The following is a 16,750-nucleotide window of genomic DNA, read 5'->3' as shown; positions in this document are numbered from 1 at the left end:
GCTATTTCCCACAGCTGAAAGCCTTGGGAGAGGCTTGGGGATTTCTTACAGCTGTCCTGGAGGCCAGAGGAGAGCAGAGGTGGGAATGCAAGGCCAGGCATGCATGGACACGTGTGCAACTGCCGCAGTGCACCCAGCTGTTCCCTATGCTCGGCCTCAGTGTCCCCTGGGTGCTCTGGACACATCCCCATTCTGCCCCTGGTTCTCTGGATGCTGATCCTCAGCCCACATTGACTCTCACAGCATTCCAGAAGGTCCATCCTTCCCCTCTAGAAAACTCTTGTGAAGCTCCATCCCAGCAGGAGGAGGTAAGTGCTGGGGAAGGCTGCACCTCCCCACTGCAGTGATGTCTCCAAGGGCTGTGTCCTGGCCAGCGTCCCTGGTGACCATACAGACTGTTTCTCACTGCAAGGCACCTCCTGATGGCATTACCATGGAAGACCGTCAGGTTGAGAGGGGTTGCACCAGCCAGGTCTCTGCAGGGCTGTGTGAGAAGCACACGAACGCAGCAGCTGCTGCGTATCGCACCTTGCATCTGAGCATCCCTCATCCTTGTGCAATAGCTGAACTGCCCACCGCTTATCTCACCAAAGTACTCGCTTTGACTTACTCATGCTGTGGGGTGCTATGACGTGGCGCAGGGCTGAAGGCCCATCGAGGCAAAAGGCTGAGCTAACCTCACAGCCAGCAAGTGGGGGACGTGACCAACCCAGAGCCACGTTACGTCTTTTCTGTTACTTGGTGGTTCGGCCTTTTTTGGGGCTCTTTTTTTTTTTTGGTGTATTTTATTTGCAGTGAACCCTGTGGTTTGCAAAGAGGCTTGTCAGCAGGGTGGAGACCTTGCAGCTTAGCACGGGGGGAGCTGCCTGCCTCGGAGTGCAGGCAAAAGCCTGTGTCATGGCTGAGCTGGAACAAGGTGATGAGGACAACCTCAGCAGGGGATAGAGAAGGTCCATCTCTGCTGGGCTTGCTGCTTGTTGCGGTGGCGCAGCAACCCCAGCATGGGGGTGGTGGTTTGGCAGTATGTCAGAGGTGAAGGGTCCCTGAGGCAGTACTGGGCTCTGCACTGGTTCATGTGCCTCAGTTCCTGCCAATTACCTAAATTTTAGATAAATCCAGGCTCCAGTCCCAGCAGGGAATCGTCAGTCTGGCTCCAGCTGCTGCCCCTGAGCATCTGGTCTCTTTTCCCACTGGTAGCCACAGATGTCCACAGCCACATGAAATGCTGCTGGTCACCCATGTCCTCACACAGGTGAGGGGACTGCCTGTTTTGGGGTGCAGCCCTGGGCTCACCTGAGTCCATGCATCACTGCCTGATGCCACGACCCATTGTCAGTAAGATGCTGCATCCCTCTCCTCTCTTGAGGGATCCAGGACGTCATCCAGGGGCTGAGCACCCCTCCGCACAGCCCCCTCCTGCTCCTCTCAAAATGCCTTCAAATTGATTCGGGTGGTCCTGGTGCTTGGGCACGACACGCCTGAATGCCTGGCTGGGAAAACCCTTGCATGTCGTATAAAACACAGTTTTAAAAGCAGACAGCAGTTGCATTTTGTTTTTCCTCGCAAGGAATAAAGGATCAGCCCTCGAGCAGTATTTATGAGAAATGACACCAAGCGGTGGGTCAGCTGGAGCCCATGAGGAGGCATAAGACAGCAGATGGCCAGTGTATCTTTTCCAAATACTTTTATATAATCCGTGTCAAAGCCAGCAATGACATGTCTTTGTATTTAGCCTATGTGCCCTTTCAGCCATTACTTTCCTGGGGTACGTGTACACTGTCCTCTCTCTCAATTATTTCCATTTTGCTTGTCATTGACATGGCCGTGTGGAGATTTTTTCATCCAACTTAGTTCAAGAGCAAAGCCTCCACCAAGAACAGTTCCTTTGACGGGCCACCATCTTGCATAGGGTTTGTTTAAATACCCAGCTGATGTGCCTTTCAGCTCAGTTTATTCACTTTCGGTTAAAGCCAGCCCTAAGCAGGGACCAGCAAAAATCACATATTAGATTACCTGAAAGGGATTTGGAATAAAGACATCAAGAAGATATAGAGAAACAGTGATTTACATTTATAAACCCAAGAGCTATTGGAGGCTGAATGGGCATGGGAACATTATTAAAAAGACTCATAAATCTAGGAAGTAAGGTAAAACAATTTTTAAGATACTGAGAAACATCTTCCAGTGGGTATCAGTGAGGGGGGAAACACGTTGTTGTTCGCCAGCACTCTTAGTCCCATGACACTTTCAAACACAAACATCCACCATTAAGCCTTTATTAATCCTCCCTTCTGATTTTTGTGTGGGTCATTTAGCATTACTTAATACTGAGCTTAGGGGAAAACCTAATAAGCCAACCACTAATCTTTGAACTTCGCACATAATTCTCTGTTTGCTGTTTCTCAACATGTTCTTTCTTGTCCTTCCACCCCACTGAGAAAAACCCTGGAGTGCCGGCAGAGGTAATTGCAGACGGCAGCAGCAAGCTGGCCGCCGCGGCTAGCCTGTGCTCACACCGGCACCCGGGATACGGTGGCCGTGGCCAAGCGGCTGCACTTTCTAAGCGAGCTGGTGAGGGAGATATTTTGGGAGCTGGAAATGAGCCTCTCAGAAAAGGTAACCTGTGGTGAGGGTCTGTTATCAAGCCCCACTGAGACTGTGGGATCTTTGGAAAATAAGATGAGAAAATTGAATACACATATATTTATTTTAGGCGATGGCACTTAAACTCTGCACAAAGCATGCAGCTAAAGCGTATTTTAGAAGTGGCTGAAAGCTTGTTGGTGTTTTCTTTACTTTTCAAGGTAGAAAAGCCCACTGGCACACCCCTGGGGGAGGATGCGATGCTAACCAGGAGAAGGACACCTCGAGGGCTGGGCTTTGGGAGGCATCAACAACAGTGAAACCCCCAAATCTGGCTTGGAAAAGAAAACTAGATTGCTCTGTCAGCTTATGCCGGGCTTAGAGCTAACAGTACTTTGTGTTTGTATGATGTTGCATATCGCAAAGCATCATGCAGGCTTTTCACCAGCCCTTGGAGAATATCGTTAGTCCCATTTCACAGCATGGAGAAGGCAGCTTTGCTGTGCCCGGGGACAAGGTGGCCAAAGAAGCTCTTGCCTTCCCACTCACCCTCTTTAGAGGTGAGGGTTAACCTGGTCACTCTTCTTCTCCAGATGGAAGAGAGAGAAAAAAAAAATAATGCTGGTTTGAGATAGAGAATTCTCCCTTAGCTGAGTGTGTCTCTCACTCACAAACTTAGTCTTACTCACAGCCCTGGGAGAGGATTTCAACCAAGTATTTTTGTCCCAACTAGCTGGTTTTTATTTATGCCCCTTTTAGTCTGTTCCTTCCTCAAGATTAAAAAAACCCAACAACAACAAAAGTAAAAATAAAGTACAAATGTCTCAAGAGAGCTCAACCTTTCCTCTCCCTGCTGCCTCTCCTGCAGAAATAGAAAATTCCTGCAGATTTTCTCTTGGGAATGGAAAAGACTGTAAAAAGCACGTTATTGGAGGTGAAGAGCCTCGTGATCTACTTGCAGCCAGAGACCCTCGCCTCCTGCACAGGTCATTTCCCACCAGCATGGGGAGGGCACCAAAGGGGACATCACCCTCCAACCCAGCTCAGGGCAGACCCTTGCGCCAACCCAAGCGCTGGCAGCAATAAAACCCAAGCAATAACAGATGTCCCCCAGCTCCTTCCTTCAAGTGCTTGGCTTTATCCTCCAAATTTTGGCCATTTTGGAGCGTGGGACCCCTTTTGCCCCACACCCTGCGGTGCTGATGGTGGCAGGACGGGGCTTTGCCACCCCAAGAAGGCTCAAGAGGGCTTGGGGGGGGGCAGCAGGAGTAGTTGTGGAGAGAAGGGACAGGAGCGAGGGTCCACCTGAAGGAGCTTTAGTATGAAAAGGGGGTCAAAGCAGGGAAGAGCCAGAGAGAAGTCTCCTTGCGGGCCAAAAGCAGGGTCAGGAAGCCAGGGCCGGAGTGGCGGCTGCCCTGGCAGGCTGCGTCCCCTCGTTCTCATGGAAACAGGAGCCATGCTCTCCAGCGTGGCTGTTTTCTCAGCTCATTTTTAAAGGCAGCTCCTGGTTTTGCTGGTGAGCATTCCAGCAGCCACTTTCCCAGGGGCTCCCCCCCGGGGTAAGGACCCCGAGGTGGCCTTCGAGGAGCAAGGCAACGCCGTGAGGCCCAGGAGGGGTTTTGCTGCCCCTGCGCCCGGCGAGCGCTATCTAATCAGGGACACGGCTGGAGCCCCATAAATGGCAGCGCTGGCGAGCCCCGGCCCCGCACGCCGAGGAGGCTCTGACAAGCCCGTGGTAACTCCCGTATCTGCTGTAGGTCAAAGTCGCGTTTGGCAGAGGCCGGGAGCGCGAGCTGGCGTCTTTCGAGTTCCCCTCTACACTGAGCAGGCGAGGAATCTTCTAAATAAATAAATAAAAAAACCACTGCCCTGGCCCAAGTGCAGGAAACAGCCGCCTTTTTTAGTAGTCAGGTCGAGCAAGAGACTTCCAAATCAGGGCATCCCGGTCCCCCCGCAGCCCTGGCGCTGCCGGCGTGCGAGCTCTGAATGGGGAATGCTCTTTCCTCCCTGCGCTAGAAGCGGGTGCCCGTCTGTTCCTATTAAAGGATATTGTTTAATCTCCAGCTGGGCTGATGTTTGCGCAGGCTGGGAGCAGCAGCCCAGCCGAAATCCTTGGCAGCGGCCCCCGTTAGGACCTCATGTCTGTTTGGGGATGCTTGTATTTTTGCGAAGGGTGCAGCTCCAAAATGCAGCAGGGCGCTGCCGGTACAGCCAGGGGTGTTTGCAGCAGAGCTGATGGGTCCCGGGAACTGAGCCTCCACCCCACCGCTTGGGTGGTGTGTGCATGGGGCAGCCCCCCCCCCAGCAGTGGGGGCTTGCAAGACCTGCAGGTCTGGGTGACCTTATTCTGAGCCTGAACATTGCTCTGCAGGTGACAAGAAGGCAGCCCAAGGGAAGGGGACATTACGCTGCCCCCATGAGGTCTTGCAGGACAACCTCCACCACAGGGGGTGGACAGGGCACCCACCAGACTGGAGAAGCTGGCAGCAGGGGACTGCACTGCTTGCAGTGAACGGGGTCGCAGCACATGAGTGCACCCACCACCAGGAATCCAGGCACCTAGCTGGATTTGGGCCAGGCTCAGGGACACTTAGCTGGGCAGGCGGTGAAGGCTGCCACCAACATCAGCCATCACTGAACGGTGCCAGCAGGTAGGGCACAGCCCTTCACTGTCCAGGCTTGGTTACCTCCAACTGCATCACTCTCCAAACCCAGGCTGACTCCACAGCAGCAGGCTGAGGATGGATGCCCGCTCACCTTTGGAGCCATATTTCCAGACCATCTGTCTGCAGGCCACAAACCCAGGGCCACCACAATTTGCTGTAGTTTGGGGCTGACCTGTTTTAAACCGCAGATGGTCCCTCCTGTCACCTCAGAGTCCACCAAGCTGAATGGGGCCAAACCTGACATGGTGCTTGCTGCAAAGCATGAGGGTATCTGCTAACGTGTTCACCCCCATGAGGTTCACAAAAGCCATAGCTGCCATTGCCCCAGAAGAGCGAACAGGAAAAAGAGCTCTACTGCTTTTCCCGACATGCACACCATGGCACTGAGCTTTTCCTTTCTGTCAGGCACAGCCAGGTCTGGCCGCCAGCGTGCTGAGCAACCTCCGTCCCTCCCGTCTTCTCCTCCTCCCAGCTCCCCAAAGGCAAGGAGAGGCGCGGGCTCATCACAGCAGCAGATGACTTTTTCCACGGAAACAGATGCCTGCTTTGGCCAACGCGTTGTCTTTGTGTTGAGCTCGATCCCACCTATTCTGATTGTCACTGTTGTTATTATTTCCATAACCATTTTTCCTCCAGACTTCCGGCACATTCCTGCTCCGGGAACACATTACTTCAGCCCTGCCCCCTCCCAGGGCACAGTGGCTTCAAAAGGCATCTGAGAGACCTGTCCTTCCTGGTAACAAGTGCTCCTTCCTTAGATCCTCTGGAAACATCATCTGTAGTGCGTCACACGTGGGGAGGAGCTGCCCAAGGGAGCAGGACCACAGCCATGGCCACGGCAGGAGGCACATCCCACCAGCAGCCAGCCCGGGAACCACAAGTGCTGGGGCAGGAGGGAAAGCAGTGATGCTCTCAGTTACCACCGAACCAGAGAGCGGCTTCGCTCCTTCTCTGCCAAGGGAGAAAACTTTCCTTGAATTCAAGCATATGACAGTCTAAGCAAGAGCCTACGCTTGAGGTTTTGCTGGGTTGCTGCTGGCTAAGGGGTTCACAAAACAGCTTTCTGCTTCCTTCAGCAGTGGTAGCGAGATGGTCACAGTTACTCATCTAGGGAGACTTCAGCATATATCCCCCAGCTCCCTTCCCCAGGATGGGGGCAGGACATTTCTGGTCGAGCTGCCACCGATGGCCAAACTTCGGCCATAGCAGAGCTGTCAATGAGATGAATGGCCCTTTTCAGCGCCACTTCAAACAGATAGCAGCTCCTTACAGTGGGGATTTGACAGACTTCCCGGCTCCCCAGAGACGTGACTGGCCAACCACTTGCCTGAGTTGACTGCAAATATTTACGACCTCCAAAAAGGACAGCAGCAGTTTGTGTGCAGGACAAATAACCATGGGGTTGATGAATTGTGCTTCCTCCTAGTTCTTTGCTGAGCTGTGTGACTGTAATACAAGCTTGAAGGTCCTCCTGACAGTGTCCTTGGATGCTGTGAACCCCTTTCCCTTCTCTTCTCCAGGAGAGAAAATCTCAGCAAAGTTCTCACAACACTGTGAAAAATTATCACTTTACTTCACTGAGAAGAAAATTTGGGACCTTCTCAAACTACTCTGCTTACATCTACCAACAGAGAGCTTTTGTTGTCCTACACGTCAGCCTACCCACACTCATCACGGCGGCCAGAAAGAGATCTAACTTGAGACTTGGGAAAGTCTGACTCCTACTCTTCCTGCCTTGTGACAAACACTTGCACAAGCTGCACCGCTCCCCATGTGCGAGGCCAGGACCTTCCCTTCCTCTTTCGCACAGGGGCTAGCCTGGCCCATGCAGAAGGTCCTTCTGTGGAGCGGCCGGCAGAAGAGCATCAAGCCAGCCAAAGGAGAAGTTGGTCTAGCAACTAGACAAGGAACCAGGGCTAGGAAGTGTCCTGGCCCCAACCCAGCCTGGATTCAGGCCAGAAAAGAGAAATGAAACCAGCTGAGATAGGAAGAGGCTTTTTACTATGACTAGGCAGCGGTTTGTCCTTCACCCTCCAGCTCGCCTCTGTCCTGGGGCAACATCTACCCCTGCCAGCCACAACTCCGTGATACAGGGTAAGATGGCAGCAGACCTGGGTCTCTATTGTGGAAAACCATAACCAGAGAAGGATGTGCCAGTGGGTGATCTTATTTCTTGTGGGTGCTCCCCCACACCAGCCAGGCCGGATCCTCGCCGTATTGGGTCAGCGGTGGTGACCATGCCTTGGTTGTATGGGGATTGCCCCCGAGGGCTGCAGCATGAGGGGACCCCTGCTCTAAGCACTAGACAGGGAGAAGGAACAACAAGTGACTGTCCTAAAAACTGATCCCATCCTTCAGCCATGCCTGGGAGGAAGGTGCTGAGGGAGGGAACTCCTGCATCTCCATTTTCAAATCCATTGATCTATTCTACCTACTCGGAAATAGAATAGAAGCAGAGATCAGATCACTCCGGCCTTTCCTCTTCTGGACTCGGCTCCGCTTCTGCTCAGTCTCTGGCTTCAGGAGATGGCCTAGTTAGGGACCCTGTCACCTGCAAAGACAGATTTTAGTACCTTTTCCTGAATCTCAGCCCACTCTGGGATTTTCCACACGGCAGCTGGTGAGTGGGATTGCTGGCAGGCCTTTTTGTCTCCGATGGTATCAAGGCTGAGCAGGGCCCTGTTCTAGCTCCTACGGGCTTTAACACCTCGTTTCCTTTGCTGCTTGCCCCAGAAACATGGGGAAAAGGAGGCTATGCACCCTTTAGGCTCCACAGCAAGTTATACAACCCCACACAAGTGCAGACAGCTTGGGTTTGGGACCTTAGATTTGCTGGTGACCACATCCTCTTTGCACGTACGCCGATTTCTAAATGGGCAGAAGCCATCCATCAGAGCACCAGGGAGCTGGCAGAGGTCCTCCTAAGCTGCACAAAGAGCATCTTTGCTGCAGAGGCTGCCCATGCCTCAAGCCCTTTGCCCTTGCACCAGAAGCCAGGCTGGAGGGTGCTCTGCAGCTGGGGTGGGTGTCAGGCACCGCTCGGAGAAGAGACTGAGAGAGGCATCCAGAAAATCCTCCTCTAGCAGTCAGTTTGACATGGCCAATATTGCACAAGAGGTCCCGGCCAGCCAGACCCGCATTTGGAGATGTCTCCAGCCATATACTTGTCCACATGGTAATTAAAGAAAGGGCAAGTTACAGCAATGAGCTTTGACTGCTCAGTTTGCTGAAATCTTCAGAGCTGTCTCCTGCACTAGAGCGATTTCATTTGAAAAGACTGACTGGCAGTATTGTTTCCAAGACACTGCTGTGGACAAGGAGAAGTGGAAGCTTCTGGTTTTGCCCTGCCGGCAGGCTGCAAGGTGCTCAGGCTGGGCAGAGGGTACGGCTTCAGCTACCCCAGCCCCAGCAAAGGGTTCAATAAAGATTTGGATATCATACCAAAAGTACACACAAATTTGAGCAGATGTTGGTAAAAAGGTTTGAGATGTTGGAAAAGCAACACTGTACTCAGAACAGAGTTGGACACACACACAACCTCCCCCACCCCCTCCATCCTGCTTATTTCTCTTCCTGCATTTGGTGGGAAGCCACTTTCAAACTGAATCAGGGTCTCCCATCTCTCAGGCCATGGGGCTTCCACAGGTTAAAGCTACGTAGAAGTGGATCTCTCCAGAGCTCTGGTTGGAGCATGCCAGTGTAGCTAAATAACTTGCTAAATAAGGGCAAGAAATTACCATTTTGTCTCCAGGCACACACTCCTTGCTCTAACAAGATGCAAAGTTTGAGCAGTGCTGGCAGGAGAAAGGAGAGTCCTACCAGTGTCCCACACAGCCCTTGGGGAGAGCTGGGGGGAGGATCAGACCCTTTCAGAGGTCAGAATTTGACTTCCAACCTCTGCAATGCCCTACCCACAGGGTTACTTGGTCACCCGTGAATTTAGCAGCACAAACCCCCATTTCTCTGCAACCAGCCGACACAGCAGAAGAGGTGACTGCCACCACACTCCACATGTCCCCAGCCAGGACACCTGCATGTGTCCTAAGTGAAGATAAAGGGGCATGTTATGGCAGCAAACGTAACAGGTGGCATCAGCATAACCGCAAATTTCAATGCAATACCACGCTGAGCCAGAGCTTTACTTCCAGGTTTTTGGTTTTCCACTCAGCAGCATGTCTATCTTTGGTTCAGTCCAAATTTAGGACTTGTTTTCATCCCCTGCCTTCCCTGAACTCAGCTGCTAAATCAATGAAACTCAGCTTTGCAGTGAAATGCTGAACGGTACTGCTTCTAAGGCAGAAAACTGGGAAAAGGCACCATCTGAGTGACAAAGCAAGGCAAGGATGAAACATTCTTTATTCTCACATGTTGTCGCAGGACAGAAGGGGAGGGTAAGGTAGAGGCAACAGTAAGTTAATGAGAGATGCTGAATGCTGGCTAAATAAACAGCATGCCTCCTCATAAACCTTGGCTCTCATCCCTCTGCTTTATTTTTATCCTTGACGAATGCTTTTGTCACTGCCTTTACTTCTACTGCTTTGCAAAGGTGGTTCCACATTTCACCGTTTCTTCAGCAGAATTAGCCGGATGTAAAATAATCAGGGGGAAAGAAAGAAATATATATAATTTGTCTTACACGATGCAGCACTCACCCTGGCAGACCCAGCTAATAATGTCAGCAGTAGAAAGAAAGTTGGAGAATGGTCTTTGGTATTTTAAATTATGCGAGTCATTGGGTGCACAGAGGAGAGCTCGGCTGCCCTTTGTGCACAGCAGAATCCGTCCCGATTCCATCAGGATTCACCCCGAGCGCAGCTCTGACCTGAAAGGTGACCTTTTAAGGAGAGCTGCCTCTCACTAAGCAGATCTGGTCCCTGCTGTGAAGTGTCACAGTTTTTAGGCTGGTTTCCCAGAGAAACGAGCCTTATGTAGCCACGCGCTGCGTGTGAGCGCCTGTGCTCGTGTCCGCTCGGTCTGTCCTCCCCTGTAGCTGCTGACCCCGCAAGCTAGCTTCAGCCGGGGTGGGTGGGTGGATCGGAGATAAACATCCCTGCGAGTACCCTGAAAACAGAGGAGGAACGGGCCTTTCCACGCAGCCCCCGTGAGCTGCAGCTTTACCCCAAGAGCTGTTCACACCAACAAATACAATGGGAGACAGTATGGGAAACGGTACAGCTGCCCCCCAAACACAACTCCATCCGAACCAGGGGATGCTGGAGGTGGTGCTCACCAAGCTCCTCTTCTGCCACCAGTAAGCTCCCACCATCCCTCCCCTTACACCTTGCAATACTCCTTTTAATGTCTCTCCTAAGCAGAACCAAAGGGCCACCAGGGAGAAAAATGGATGTGGTTCCCTACAGCAACAGGACCAGGACAAGCTTTCTCTCCTGCTTATGGAGAGCCACAACAGGGCAGTCCTGCTCCTCTCATTAGTAGCCAGAGCCCACACAGCTCCTTGCTGGGGCGTTTTGTTGTCGTGCATGTTGCCCACCACTGTGCAGGCCCTATGTACTTTACAGAACACATCTAATTAAGTATGCATTCTGGTGAGCTGTTTGATGCCATAACGAGAAGTCTGGAAAGCACCTAGGAACGGAGGTCACACAGAAGAGATGACTGGCCGCCTTCTTCATCCTAGAGACTGCTCCGAATTCAAGCATTCGCTACAGCCTTGCACTTATTTGAGCTAAACTGCCCTCCAGGTCTGAAGAATCACTTCAGCAACTGAACACTGCCAAGGACCCACACAGAGATTCTTCAGAGGTCGCTGGAGCACTTGTACTCTTTTCCCCAGCTAGAAGAGCATCTACAGACCCAGTCTGGAGAGATTCATGGAGCTCTGATACCACAGGAGACCTCAAAAAGGGACTGTCCCTTGAATCGAGACTTTAGCTCGAAGGGTTCAGCCAGAAGGGTTCAGCCAAGGCTCATCTCTGGAGATAAGGAGAAAGCAACAAGTTTTACATGCCAGGGATAAAGTGGTTCATGAAGGGGTCAGTTAGATAAAACCACTAAAAAATATATATATATATATATATTTGACTTAACAAATGTGCTCTGGTGGCTGCTCCCAGATCGCTGACGAGGAACAGAACTTCCCAACAGCAAACTTCTGCTGCTGCTCCCATCACGCGACAAGCACTGTGCACGCTGTGACTCCCACCACAACCAACGCTTTGGAGCATCGCCTTGGGAGGCGCAGAAGAGGGCTCGGCAGCAGCCCATGGGGTCTGGGACTGCAGGAGGGAGGGGATGAATCGCAGGACTCCTTCATGGAAAGAACACAGAGGAGCTTGAGATCGACCGAAATAAACAGCTTCTCCATTTCCACTCGCTGAATCCAAACATCCCAGCGATAAATATTAGTACCAGTCACTATTAATCCGCCAACGGCAAAGCTTTGATTACAATAAGAGTGAAAGCTGCAGCAAAATATGTGATTTGAAAAAAAATCTTGAGCAAATAAGGAAGTTTCACTTCTTGCCTACTTGAAGCACAAGCGACAAGATTTGTTTGAAGATTAAAACAGACTGCAGGCATGGAAAATGCCAGGCATAAAGCCTTAGAGTTACTTAATACAGTGAAATATAAATGGCAAGCGATCCCAGATTATTTTAGAAAAGGCTGGCTGCAATTTACAGCCCTGATTAGACTGATTACTAAAGGATGAAGAGCAAAAGAGCTTCAGTAATTAAATTTCCGAACAGGAAAACAAATATTACTCTTTAAAAAGCTGGAAATGAATTTAAATATTCAATATTCCTTTTACCCTTCTCAGCAGAAAAGCCTGCTCCCCGACGGGGTCATTTTCTAGGCAAGGAGAAGGAAGAAGGCTTGACAAAGCAGTGGAAGAGAGTTTTGTAGCCTGACAGGTTTTCCATGGCAAAGCTAAAGACCATTTAATTACACCTCAGCTCTGAAAGCAATAAAACCTAATGGAAAGTTAAATGCAGCATTAGGCTGTTTTTCAACTTGAAAAATACACAGCTTCCATCAATGTCTTGTGGTACATTTTCCCCCCTAATGCTTTTAACAAAGTCAAAGTTTGCCGAGTGGATGATAACACCGATAACCGATGTGAAATCGCCGCTCTGCACGGAGCGAGCGATCCTTGGAGCTCTCTTCTGGAAATGTTCCGGGTGAACACCATGCAGAGACGTGTTTCTGCATTCGAGAGACATCCTGTGGCCACTACAGACACTGCAACGTCCCTCTGCAGCTCGCCTTTCCTTGCGGCAGGGACCAACCATCCATCCATCCATCCATCCATCCATCCATCCATCCATCCATCCATCTCTTCCTCCCTCCCTTCCCCAACCCTGCCGGGCAGCCTCCGGCTCTTCAGCAGCTGCCCCTGGCCACCAGCCACCCCTGGCCACCAGCCCCTGCTCCTTTGGGCACCGCAGGCACAGGACAATTAAAACACACACCTCCAAGTGTCTCCAAGCTCCTATCAGGCTGGTGTTTTTCCCATCTACGTGGAAACATGTGCGAAAGCACTTCGCTTCATGCGTTTTGGCTGGGGTAAGCCTGGGAGGGGAAATAATTCTACACTTAGAAAGACTTCGCTGTTTGGAGCTGGTTGCAGCGCTCACACCGAGCTGAGCTCTGGGTAAGAGACACCTCCAAGCAAACAGAACTTAACCTTGAGAGAGGTAAATGACTGAAAACGGTGCGATTGTAACACCAGTGGCACTTCACTTTCCAATTTTGCATCCCCATATGTTTTAACAGAGTTATTTTCATGGTGAGATATTTCATTATTTGATTTTATGGCCCCAATGCATTCAGTGTGACCAGCAGCTACAAAGAAACACGAACTGTAGGAATATTTTGTTTTTATGCCCTGAATTTCATAAGGATATTATTAAACGGTAACATAATGGTATTAAAGGGATGAGAACTGCAATGTTTCTACGCCTTGAAATCAATGCCGTGGTTCCCACAGCAACCATAACTGTGGCCACTCTGCATGAATTTTACATCCGCGTCTCAGAGCACACAGTCTCCAAGTGCTCAACACACATAAGCAAAACCCAAGCAAAAGCGCTTTTTTCCCCACCCTGCAAGAAATATCTTACCTGCTAAGCCGCAACCACTGCAAGGTGTTAATGGCGCTCGCAGGTGAAGATGAACACCCAACAACCAGCAATTAGTGCCCTGAACACAGCTTCTGTGCACAGATACTTACAGGATTCGTAGTGTTGGGATTGACAACAGTCTGTTATCAGTTATTGCTGGAACAAGAGCACACCACTTCTACCAAAGGTTAAAACATTCTTAAAAGGCTAAAAATGACCAGTGAAGGGTCTTTCAGATACCATACTGTTTCAACTTCTGAAGCATTGGGTGGAGACCGCTCCTCCATGGTTTCACTCATTTTATCCTGCCCCTTCGCTGGAGGCAGTACATTAAGAAGAGACCAGCAGAAACAGGAACCCGAAAACCATTGAGTTATCTGTGTAAGTTTAAAGGTTAGCTTTTTTTCCTGCTCTTAAATTTGTCAGATGTGAGGAGCACACACACACGGACAACAATTACTCTATCTGCCTTGTGTTCTTGGATTTCTCTCTGCATATACTGCCACTGTAATGTAGGACAATGATGTGCCTTTGGTACGAAGCGTAACTTTTAAAAAACTCTTATTAATTGCACTAGGTTGAGATGGTTTCACTCATTTTATCCTGCCCCTTCGCTGGAGGCAGTACATTAAGAAGAGACCAGCAGAAACAGGAACCCGAAAACCATTGAGTTATCTGTGTAAGTTTAAAGGTTAGCTTTTTTTCCTGCTCTTAAATTTGTCAGATGTGAGGAGCACACACACACGGACAACAATTACTCTATCTGCCTTGTGTTCTTGGATTTCTCTCTGCATATACTGCCACTGTAATGTAGGACAATGATGTGCCTTTGGTACGAAGTGTAACTTTTAAAAAACTCTTAATTGCACTAGGTTGAACTTTTATCCAAAGCTCACACCCCCTCCTGATGGATCACAGTTTCTTCTCTGAAGCGATGGAGTAATGGTCAGTGGTGAAATCAATGGAACAATTCACTGCTATCAGAGGGAAAAATTCCATTCAAAGGTGGAATTTTCACAACCACACTTCATCAGAATGTCAGATTGGGGGTTTAATTGGCAGCATCAGTGATGTGTAATAACGTGAGCCTATCTTCACAGGAAGGCTCCAGGGATCTTCTATGAAAACTTAGAGAAATGAGATTGTATCAACAGTTGGAAATACAGGAAATTGCAAACCTACATGTTTAAAATTAAATGTTAATCTACAGTGGGATCAGCTTTCTAAAACTGTATTTAGTATTTCCTAAACACGTGCATTGTGAATTAGAAACCAAAATTTTACATTAGTATGACACCACCCCACCACCCCCCCCAACAGAAACACCATCTACCGCTGAGATTCTCCAAGTATTTCTCTCTTTAGGTTTCTAAGAAAATACACGTCCCAGACAGCTGATCTGCACAGCAAGGATCACCCCGCCACCCCACCCTTGAAACACAGAGAAGGACACCAGCTTGGCGGTGGGCTCGGGCCATACCCAGTGAGGAGGTTGCCGGGCCCTTCAGGAACCGAAACCAGCACCACCAAGCGGGTTTTAACTCAAAGTGTCAGTGCACGTCCTTCAGAGAGATAATGGTTCTCTGGGTTGGCTGCAGTCCTAATTAAAGTAAAATCCACAACACCGTGTGTGACGCAGCAACTGTGGGAAAGACTGATTAAAAGTCTCTACACATTACCCCAAAAGGCCGATGTATATCTGAGCTTTTAAGGGAATTAGAGAAATCTCCTACTGATCTGCTACAATCTTTCCATATGACTAGAAGGACTTCTGAAACTCTGGCTTCCTTTATTTAACATAAACATGGATATTACTTTTAGATTTATTTTTAATAATCTAATTTACCTTGAAAAAAATGCTGCAATTAAAAAAAATTGGGATACAGTATCTCACTATATTTGCTCTTGAAATTTCACTGTAATACAAGAGAAAAAGGTGAACCTTGCCCAAACCTGTAGTAAAAAAAAATCTTCAAACCTACAAAGATTGGACCAGATGCTGTAACTGGAATAAAAGTATGCAAAACACTTAGACCAGCAGGACTAGCTGTTCCTCTAACCTACCTCTCTCTACTTCTTCTCAATGTGGTCGAGGACCTTAGACCTCGTATAGAGATCAATTAGACTGAGGTGCTTTAGAAAGGGAAGGTTTGCATGAGAAAAAGTTGATCTGAACTCGCTCGCTCGTGCCCAGATGTTTTTTAACATACGTATCTTTAAACACTTTTCTTTAAAGCAGTCAACTCCCCGCAACCCAAATTCTAAGACATTTTTCTTTTCCAGATCCAGCACCCAAGAGACATCGTCAGAGCTGGCAGAGGTAGGTTTTGGCGATGCAAACCTTTAGTCATAAGCCCGTTGCCAACACCCCCCAGCACATCATTCGGACCACGCGTTCCAGGACACCAGTCACGCCACTACATAAAACCACTTTGCAGTCGCCGGACACGCATCTCGGAATGCCTGGGCCTGCTGCTACGTCCTCACCGCACGGCCACCTCCAGGTTATTTTTAAATTTGTCTCCTAAGGAGAGAAGAAACAGCTGTAGTTCTGCAGAGTCATATCACCAGCAGAGCTGATAAAGCTACACGGATGCCCAAGGAATACGGACAAGTAAAAGGTCTGTGTTCGGGAAGAAGTTCGTCTTTGGTTTGGCGATCTGAAGGATGCAGTTTTCCTTTCCAGGCAACTCCTAGAGGCCTGAACAGTAAGCATGCGGCATGCTAAAGAAACAAGGGTATATTCTTGTAACCTGGTAATTTTATAAGGCATTTGGGAAGGAAGCTGTTAAAAACCTGTTTCTGATTATGATAATATTTTTTTTTCTAATACCTCAAATACAGATTTACTCTGAAAGAAACTTTTGAGAACACTTTAAGAAAAATACTTCAGTACAAACTTTAAATATCCAAAGTATGATAGTGGTGCACTTTCTAGCAACAATTACATACTTAACAGGTGAAGTAGGAAGAGAGTATTTCAGAAAACATTTAATATGAAACCTTTTGGAACTTCCATCGAATACAGATTTACATCATTTATCAGAACACTTTTTTCAGTTCAGACAACAAAGTGCACTGCCGGGTGAAAAAAAAATACATTTGGAGGAGTGCTTAAAACGTAGGAAGTGAAAGGATAGGTGACCATTCACCTGAGAAAGTACAATGACTGCCCTGAAATGTCTTATTGCTATTACAAAATGGAGTTTTCATGGAAAAAACCATACTGAGCAGCACAGGCACGGGCAGAGCACTGAAAGCCAACTGAACTCCGGTAGCACCTGGAGTTCTCAAGCCATGGCGTGATACAGAATATACAGAGAATAAAATGCAAATTCAGGAATATTTACTACATTTAACAACTATGATTACCCTTTAAACTAGCATAATCAATATCAATGCTTAGGGAACGAGAGGGGC

The sequence above is a fragment of the Charadrius vociferus genome, unplaced genomic scaffold (genome assembly GCF_000708025.1).
Source record: "Charadrius vociferus isolate BGI_N301 unplaced genomic scaffold, ASM70802v2 scaffold228, whole genome shotgun sequence".
Lineage (NCBI taxonomy): Eukaryota > Metazoa > Chordata > Aves > Charadriiformes > Charadriidae > Charadrius > Charadrius vociferus.
The sequence above is the reverse complement of the archived record's forward strand: the minus strand, read 5'-3'. Positions refer to the sequence as shown.